The 10,300-nt window shown below is 45.8% G+C and overlaps 1 long non-coding RNA gene across 1 annotated transcript; it reads left to right on the top strand.

Moving 5' to 3' along the window:
- Window positions 1-1,046: 1,046 nt before the first annotated feature.
- LOC102387544 lies at window positions 1,047-1,474 on the top strand. Its single transcript, XR_324881.1, has 3 exons — window positions 1,047-1,120; window positions 1,234-1,312; window positions 1,420-1,474. It is a non-coding gene; the product is annotated as an uncharacterized LOC102387544 (long non-coding RNA).
- The last annotated feature ends 8,826 nt before the right edge of the window (window positions 1,475-10,300 follow it).

Here is a 10,300-nt window from a genome sequence, read left to right as displayed (position 1 = left end):
TAACATATCCACCAACCCCCAGTTTTGTCTCTTTTCTTCCCCCTCCCTCCAAACAATGCAGCAATCCCTCCGACCAATGAAGGATAGAAAAAAGAACAAAGAACGATAGTGTTTAGATTTTGTATACATATTTTGTATAGATGGAGATAGTTTTATAGATAGAGCTATAGAGATATTTTGTATAGCTAGAGATAGTTTTAATATTATTTATATATAATTTACCTTACTTTAATTATATATATTTAATTTAAGTACTTTTACTTTTTTAAAATAAAAAATGTACTTCTTTTTCTGTTAATAAAAGTTTTGTCATTTTTTGTCTATATATATGTGTGTCATGTTTATTTCATAGGCAGATTGGCATGGCTAATCAAGCCTGTGTGGGGTGGGCTGGCAGACCTGATGACCACGCCCTCCTCAGCCAGCATGGGGATACTTTGCTTGGGTGAGGCCATTTATGGAGTCATGGCATTATTGGAAAGAGTTGCAGGGTAGGCTATCAGAGGTCAAATGCTTGTTCCCCACCCCCCCATCCCAATGTGCAGCGATCCTGGCGAGCCTGTGGGTGAAGCCAGCATCCTCCACCCCCATCCCTAGCCACAGCAGCAAGCAGACAAGAAGGCATGCATGGACCCTTATTGAGGGTGATTAGCAACTCTTTCTTGTATTATAATGCATGGTCCCTGCGGGGAGGGGTGTTGTCCCCCTGGAATATCTTCAAGCAGTGTTTTTTCTGCCTATCCATCCCTCCCCCTGCTTCTACACCACAGCTGACCACAGGGAGCCAGGCAGTGAAGGTAATGGCGGAACAATCTATTATGGGATGTTCAGTTGTTTTGTTCCTACCGCCACTGCTGGTAGCTGCTCCCTGCTGCACTTGTCTTCCACCTAGCACCAGCGCCCCTGCCCGCTGCACCCAGCATGATGCTCAGCATGGAGCACAGCAGCATCTCCAGAATGGCAAGTTTGCAACAGAGTGTAGTAGCCCTTAACCCTTCAATATTTCAAACCTTCCTATTTTTTATAATTCACATTCCCAGTCTAGTATCTACTCCCCGTGTCTGCTGTGCCCACCACCACGGTGTTCAGTACTGACCAGCACAGCAGCATCAGCAGAATGGTAAGTTTCCAGCTTTCTGGAGTTTGGTACCTACCTACCTTCCCTTTCACCATTCAATATTTCAAACCATTCTATTTCTTATATATTTCATATAATTCACATTCCCATTCCAGAACCACGACAATTAGTCAAGGTGGATGCTGCCTGCCAGACCGTCCCCCCAGACTATAAACTGTCCCTGGTGATATATAGGTAATAAATGTCCCAATGACCTCGGGGAGGAGGGGGAGGGGGGAGGACAGGGGTTCGACTTGTGTTGGTTCAAACCCCATTCTTCTTTTTTCTTCCCTTCCCTGCAGAACATTATGGACATCAGAGATAGAACATTTTCAATATTGATACTATGTAGAAGCCACTTTTTTTCGTTAGAGTTATAAAGTTCAGAAATTTGAAATTGTGTCAGTTGTTTGTTTTTTTTCATTCCTACATGCATACATACATAGGCAGATTGCATTTTGGGAGTGGGTGGGGTTGGTTGGTTGCGAGAAGTGCTGGCCGCGCCTGCCCTTCTCAGCCTGGGGATCCTTGGCATGTATGCAAGAAAGTTTCACAAAAGACAGGAGGTCACATGAATCATTCACTGTTAACAATTGTTAGCATTTATGGAGTCACGGCATACTGGAAAGATGGGAGGTCCTCCAATGTTTTCTTTACCCACAATCCAAAAGCCAGGATCACCCTGTTGTAAGCAATAGTCATCCCAACGCCCCCCACCCCATCTGCCCATCCACCCCAGAACCAGGCAGACAAGAAGAAAAGCAGCAAGTGGCAATACTTGACCAGGCATGCATGCAGGGATCTTGAATGAGGGCAAGTCTTCTTTGTAATGGTTGGCTTTTGTTTTCCCATCATCCACCTCCAAAACACCCTCCCCAATCAATCAATCAAAACACCATCCCCTCCCCAATCAATCAATCAAGCAGGAGCAAGTACAAATCAGCATTTTTTCTTTCTGCTCTTTATTTTTTCACAATAAATTGAAATGCTATCTATTTTGATTGGTAAATCACGATACAGCTGAAACAGTATAGACATTTTTGTTTGATTAATGTCGATCAATATTGATCAGTATTACTACTATCAAGCATGTAGTAGCATAAGCATGTGTGTGTGTGTGCACACACGTACACGTGCATGAGTGTGTGTGCATAGACAGGCTGGGAATTTTCTGCAACCAAAAGCGGGGTCATATTTTGGCCTCAGCTCTGGGGCAACAGACTGGGAGAGAGAGGCCACAGCCCAGGGTGCAACAGGTGGATACTCGGGCCAAAGCCTGTTCAGAGTGTCATGCATGGCTTCTGAGAGGTGAGACACCACTTCTACTTTATGGGAATGTGATAACATGATTTTTTATTGTAATGAACACACTATTGTAAGTGCTCAGTTACTTGGTCTTCCTTGCCTTCACCCCACCATCACCCTGAACCTGCCCTGGCTCCCTGAACCAGAGTGGTGACCGCCTGGCCCTGGTGGCAGTGTTACGGCCCTCCCCTGACTCAAGTGCATTTTGGGGAGCAAGCTCAGCTATATTGGCTACCTCCTGGACAGAGGCAAGCTGAGGAGAGCTACTTTTGTCTTTCGGTACCCACTTTTTGAAGTGGAAATTCGGCTGGTATCTGCTTTAATACTCTGAGTTCACCATTTTGTCCAGGATATCATGTATCAAGTCATGATACTGAACAAAACAATGGTGTATACCCCTCATCCACCACCCCTGAAACAGCATGGTGACCCACCACCAGCCACACATGAATGTAACACCCCGCCCCAGCCCACAAAGCACAACTGACATGAACCTGAGTAGTACAGTGCCTGGCAGTGACAAGAGGCACATTACAAGATACTTACAAGTCACCGGTCACACATCTTCTTGCATCTTGGGAGCACAAAATGATGACTGAGTGCTGGGAAGAGGACCCTCATTGACTGCATCAGTTTCTCCTCGTTATTCCTCCTCCTCCAGCTGATATATGCTACTCTCTGGAGTCGAGAGGGACACTGGCACTGGAATCAATGTAGGGTGACTTGCTCTTCTTCTTGGCAGTGCCCGTCCACCAGGAGCATGGAGCAGTTTCCGTAGTTCTTCGACATGCTCATGGTACAACTCTCAGGAGGAGCTGCCTCTGTCAGCGTGATCTCCTCCTCCTCCTACTCCTCTTCCTCCTCCTCAACACTGGTCCTGAAAGTCAGCATACCTGGAGTGTCACCATGCATCCTTGGCGAGAATGATGGACAGCTGGTCGTAGAAAGGAGCAATTGTGCACCCTGCCCCAAAGCAAGAGTTCACATCTTTGGCACAGTAAAACACAGATCTCAGGGCCTTGATCTTGCACTGGACCTGGGTACAGTCATGGTTGTGCCCTCCAGCCTGCAGTGCTTTTGCAATGGTGACATAAACAGGCTTATTCCTCCTATTTTCCAGCCTGTCTATGATGCTTTGCTCTGACCAGATGTCAATTAAGTCCTGCAGTTCTTCCCGGGTCCAGTTGGGTCCACATGTGTTGGAGGTACCAGCCTCTTGCTCCATGACCACCATACTGCTGGACTTCACTTTCTGAGACATGGGGAAGCAGCTTGTGGTCAACAGCAAGTGATTCATGAAAGGTCCCTGGCAAAATTTGGGGTGCTGCTTTATAAAACTGCCACCAAAATTCAAATGATTGTGAAGCCATCATCTGTGCCAAAAGGTGAAGAAGCACACCTTTACCAGCAAAAGACTTGTTGATGGGCTTAAGCTTGGCATATGGAAGGCCACTGTCCATTGGGATGGCTGCTCAATGCCCAGGAATGTTACCAAAATCGATTCACACCTGCCCTGCCTACTAATGTTTTGGCCTGTTGTCCCCTAGTTAGTCCCACAATGAAGGCCTTTTTTGTTATTGCTGAATAAAATAATGTTATTGCAGAAGCACAGTCTGTTGTTGCAGACCTTGGATACATATTCAGGTGGCTGGTCCAACATTAACAGGAGAGGAGTATTGCAAAATTTTCTGTTTGCAACCTTTTGATTACAACTTGTCTTGAACAAAGACTTGATGCATTAGAGCATGGCTGCACAAATGCCCAAATGCCCAGTGCACCGGGGCTACTTATTGAAAAACCAGTGGTCACCTATGGAATGCAGCTAGGTAGACAGAGATCAACTCCCCCCCCCCCCCCCCCCTTCTGTCCCACACTGGTGTGGGGGGATGGTGGTGATATACTAAACATGTGAGATGGAGAAAAATGCAGTGAAGGCTCCTCCACCATGAAGAATCTGGAGGACATGAGTGAGCAGGATGAGAGAGGATGCTCGTGCTGAGAAGGCGACGTGATGTACTGCTGATCTGGATGAGAATAATGATGGACCACCAAATAAGCATGCTAGCATTTGCAGCATTAGTGTGTATGCAAGGTGTCAGAACTGTGTAAAAAAGAAAATGGAGATGTACCAAGAAGTGGTGGGAAAACACAGTGGAATGCAAAGATGCAATGGAACATGACTGGGTTGTGTTGAGAAAACTCAGAAGCAGCATCCACATGGTCTGGGCCTGCAACAGCAGCTCGGACTGGTGGGAGTGAATCATGCTGACCACTTGGAATGAGCAGCAAAAGCTGGAGACGTTCCAAATGACCAGGTTGATGGTTTATATCATCTCAATGTTGGGGCCGTACATTGTGAGGCAAGACACCAACATATAATGAACGAGCTATCCCACTGAACAAGAGTGGCAACGGCCATCATGAAACTGGCCATGCCGTGAAGCCTCCACTACATCAAAAACCAGTTTGCCATGGCTCCCTGCCCAGTTGGGGTGGCAACTCGCACAGTATGCTAGCTGCTAAAGGACATTGCAGAAAACAAATTTATCTGCCTTGGGAATGCACGGCAGGTCATAGATGGCTTCAATGACAAGGGGTTCCCTAATTGCATGGGGGCTCTAGACAGCACTCACATCCCAGTGGTGTGCCCTTCGGGGAAAGGGAGGTCTTTCACAAACGGGAAAGGATTTGCCTCCATGATACTGCAAGCCACAGTGGACCACTGGGACTGGTTCACAAACATTTTTACCAGGTGGGCCAGCAGCGCACATGACGTGTGTGTGTTCAGAAACTCTCCTCTCCCTTGATTCACGGAGAAAGGACACTATGCACCCAGAGCCCACAAGACAGTGATCCACGGTGTTGCTGTTCCCCGGTTATATTAGTAGATGCTGCCTACCCCCTAAAGCCCTGGTTCATGAAGCCTCGTGGAGGGAACATTTCCAACCCGCAGAAGCAGCTTTTCAACTACCGTCTGAGCAGCTGCAGGATGGCCATGGAATGTGTGTTTGGCCTACTGAAAGGACATTGGCAGATGCTTACGTGCTGGCTCAAGCTGGAGCCAGAAAATATCACAGCATTTGTAGTGGTAGCCTGCATGCTGCACAACATCTGTGAGACCTGTGGAGAGGTTTTCAGGGAGTCGTGGACTGAAGAAACGCAACAGGCAGCGGCCACACAGAGATGTGGCTAGGCAGCAGTGCAGGGACCGAGGAGATATCAACAAGGAGAAGCTGGTTGAGCAGCACTTGTGCAGGACTCCCTGGCAGCACGTATTGCTGACAGCAACTAGCAGTGCTCTTTCTTTTCAGTACAATAAATTCTTTTAAAATTTACAACTAAATATCTGTGTCTGTCTGCAGGGGTGTGCAGTGTAGCAGATGGGGGGTAGGGGGGGGATGGGAGTGGAGGGGAAGATGAGCAGGATGGGTGGTGAGGTGGACTGGGGTAGGGGGTTGCTGCTTGGAGGCTGGCAGTGGTTTGGGGGGAGCTCATTACACACCAGCACTTATTGTCCTGTATGTGGAAGGGTTAAATACTTTGGCGGGGTGGGGCACCTGGCAGCGGGTATGGGGGACGGGTCGGGGGTGACTGAACAGTCTGAAATCCACCTTAGGAATGTGACTGAGAGGGAGGTGGGGGGTCATATTCCACCCAAAGATCAACAGCAACATTATTTAATTTTTTTTGTACTTATGCACCCACTGCCTTTTTTTTTTTAAATAAGGTTTTGTAAATTTTGTAATAACATCTTGTAATTTTTTTGTCTACTTGTGTGTGGCATGTTTTCATGTTTTCATAGATGTTAAGTTGGAAGGGACCTATTAGATCATTGAGTCCAACCCCCTGCCCGGGGCAGGAATGAGTGCTGGGGTCAGATGACCCCAGCCAGATGTCTGTCCAATCTCCTTTTAAACACCTCCAAGGAAGGGGACAGCACCACCTCCCTTGGAAGCTTATTCCACGTTTTGGCAACCCTCAAAATGTTTTATTTTTTCTTTTTTCCTTTCTTCCTGGAGTTGGTTTGGAGAGGTGATGCATGACCACACCCACTGGTGATGCTTTCTTTTGATGCAAATTTTTGCTCCTAGTTTCACAAAAGAAAGATGTCAGTCAATCACAGGAGTCATTGTCTTTCAATCCATTACTGTCTTTGGTTTTCTATTCAATAGCAAAAGTAGGAGTGAGTTACATTGGTACTTACATTTGTATGACACGGTTTACATTTGGGTTACATGGCTTACACACATTACATGGGTTACAAATGTACTTACATTTGTAACCCACTCAAGCATGCTGTTGGTAGGTAGTCAATAATAATAATTTATGTTTACATTTACAGTGGGTGACCTCCCTGGTGGGACAGAGTATTCAAGCCCTGGTACAAATTCACCTTGCTTCAGACCTGAAGAATGTGCTTCTTGTCAGTGCAGTGACTGATTGTGCACTAAGTGTGCATATGCGTGTGTGTTATTATAATTCTCTATAGTCTATATATACTTATAATAACTTATAGTTATTGTAAGTTAGTTATAATTATATATTATTATAACTATGTTATTAAATAGTCATAACTATTATTATACCAATGATATTGTATTGTCTACCCTCACTTACCAACGAATGCATAACAGTGCTGCGTTATTTCAAGTTGCATGTTGCAAAGCTGCACTCATTCAGGGACTTTAAGATTCCCTGCACCCCAGGTCTGCGGCCTGCATTCTTGTCGATGCTGTATTCCCACTTTTTCTGCCTCTGGTGTTTAGCTGTGTCTCATCCACCTCCCCTCTCTCATCAATACTGCGAACGTGCAGCACGACCACTGTTCCCCAAATTTATAGGCCTGGGCTGTTCCCCGACCACCACTACCCGGCCTCATTTTGGTGTGAAAAAAAACCCAAACAGTCTGGCACCAGGTTGGAAAAGAGCATAAAAAGAAGGCGGGAAAAGTGGGTAGGATAGCTGTGTGTGTGCAAAGTTTCTGGGTTTTATGCCAAAGTTTTGGGGTCTGTGCAGGGCAGCCAGGTGCAAGCCCCAGAGGCAGAGAAGACTGGCCAGAAGTCAGCCCCTGTCGGGGACTTTGCAAAGTGTCTGGCGGCTTCCCAGGGTGGATTTTGCAAGCAGTGCAGGTACCAAAGACTTTGCAAAGTGTCTGGCGGCTTCCCAGGGGGGATTTTGCAGGCAGTGCAGGGACCAAGGAGATATCCTCAAGGAGAGGCTGGTTGGGAGAGGTGGCGCAAATTCAGGGTTGCCTGGCAGTATACAACTAGCAGTGCTTTGTTCTCTTGGTTAGGTTACAATAAATTCTTTTACAATTTACATCTGTGTGTGTCTATCTCACCCCATGGGTAAAAGGGTTAACTATACCTTTCTTGGGGGCTGGAGGGAGGGGGGACAGATGGTTGGGTTTTATACCTCTACCTCTCTTTGGCCAGTTGCAGGGAGTGGATGAGGACAGAGTGTAGCAGGGGTGGGGGGGGCGTACTCCATCCCAAACCCAACAGCAACCCACCATTTCAAAAACATTTCACAACATCCCCTCCAAACGTTGTATGTCGCACTGCAAAAACGGATTCACAGTGGAATGTGGGCGGGGAAGGGGGGCGGGGAGAGCAGCACCATTGACACATCCCCATGGAAACAATTGGATGCATCTCCATGGAAACTGTTCCAAGCCCTGTCAGCTTGGGAATGCTGGGAAATGTAGTCCTAAAAAGCCACAACCACCATCATAAGCCGCAATTGCTAAGTAACACCCAGCCGCTAATCTAAACCTCAACCATGGGGTCACATACTGGGAGACCAGCCTGACCCTAGGTGGGTGCAAATGGCAGAGTTTTGGGGTGAATGTGCCCAGTTGGGCAGGGGACTTAACATGAGACTCCTGGCAGGGTCAGGGGGTGGGGACTGTGGAGGCTGGTTCACATGTGCCTCCTGCTGTAATTCATTCTCCCCCTGCTGGAAGTGGCTGGGAGTGACACACAGGACTTATGTCGCTCAAAAGAGCATGTCATTCAAACACAAATGCATGGCACCAAATTAACCCGGGCTAAAATTTTAAAGGCGCGGATAATTAACAACGACTAAATGTTGTGTCATCTACAAATGTCCTAAAACAATGAAGCAACAGGACCTTTATCTCTTCCCTTACAATTTCAATATATACAGGAAGAATGGAAGGGTAGGTTGGAAGAGCAACATAAAGAAATGGCAGAGTTCAACACAAGGAGATGTAGGACTAAATTCACTGCTGGGACAAGAAGGAGCAACTCACTGGTGTTGGCAGTAAATTTGACACCTTTCTTTTCAGATTAAATTAAATCCTGATCTCATGAGAATTTCTTTGAAAAATGAGATGTTGGTTGCTGTGTCTTAACCAATGTCATGCTGGGTAGTTAGTTTTTCCTCGCTCTCTCTCTTTCGTCCATGTTGTTAGATATGGGATTCTTCACTTCCAGTACCTAAACTGTTGAAGAGAGACTGCATTTTACTATTGGATGAAGAGATTCCTCTACTATATATACACTTAACTGCTTTTAGAGTCATTAAAATAAAAAAAATATAAAACCACTATTGAGTTGTTACAAACATTGGGCCAAATAGACTCAGATCCATCCTTGGAATTCACTGTAGTAATTCCAGAAATCTATGTCCAAACACCAAGAAGGTTTGCACGTAACACTGTTAACCTGATCCTTATAGCTTGCATTTCTTCAAACTGCCTCATGAAATTAGGCTCCAGATCCTGACTTAATGTAAATCAGCATACCTCTAAAGGCTTCAAGGAAGATGCACAGAACTACACTGGAAAAGGATATGGCCCAAAGATATTTGACATCTACCACAGCAGGGAGACAGAGGGTTTTTTGGCAGATTTACTTAACTTCAGATTTAAAAAATGAAAATAAGCTTTATTGCTTTTTAATTGGGGCAAAGGAGGAAGAGTGTTTCCTTTGGAATTCACTCCAAAGCAGGCAGCTGTTGGTGGTGAAAATAAAGAGCTTTATTAGTTCTCCTCTGATCTTACTCACTAAGCAAAACAAACCAATGAGGGGGCCTTCCCCTCCACATGAGCGCTCAGCACAGGTCACTCCCCTTTCAGATTCATAAGGAAGATAAGAAGCTCTAGGCTCCAGTTACCAGTAAGTTATGGAATCTGTCATTAGAGGACACATATGCAGCTGCCATGTAAAGGAAGGGGAGGTGTAAAGATTATTTCCTCTTTTCTAACCCTTAAAATCACACACCTCTTCTTCATATACCAGGTTGATTGTGTGCTAAGTAAAGAGACAGGTAACATAATGTTTCATACTCAGCTATGGACATTTTATAATTTGTTCTTTCTTTGTTTTCTCCCGAAGCAATATAAGCCATCCAGGCAGAGTGTGCCTGATTTTCCCCTTGCGTGTAGAAAAGATTACTCTTGGTCTTCCCAAGAGTCGTATGTAACCTCCAGATATTCTGGCAGATGGGCTTGCTCATTGCCTTAACTTTAATCTGGCTCAGAAATGAGTTCCTCAGACTTTTTCCTGTTTTATTTGCTTATCCTTCCCTGTGTCAGCACAGAAAATTGTACATCCCATTTCTGGGAACCATTAATTTATCCTTCACCAGGGACAGCAGCCAACAGCAATCCCACCCTGTAAGTTAGCACCCAGCCAGAAACATTCCAGTGCTGAGTGGGACTTTCTTCCTAAACACCAAGGAAAGTGTCTCAGATCAATTCCATGGGCTCGGGCAGCATGAAGTTTCCAGTCTCCAGTGCCAGGTATGCTCCATTCCCAGTCAACACTAGTGAAAAGGGTTAGAATGAAAGCCTTGGGGCCAAAGGCCCAGATCTTCAATGGTATTCAAACATCTAGATCACTTTGATCTCAG

Source organism: Alligator sinensis, unplaced genomic scaffold (assembly GCF_000455745.1).
Source record: "Alligator sinensis unplaced genomic scaffold, ASM45574v1 scaffold675_1, whole genome shotgun sequence".
Classification (NCBI taxonomy): domain Eukaryota; kingdom Metazoa; phylum Chordata; order Crocodylia; family Alligatoridae; genus Alligator; species Alligator sinensis.
This window is presented reverse-complemented; position numbering and strand designations above follow the sequence as displayed.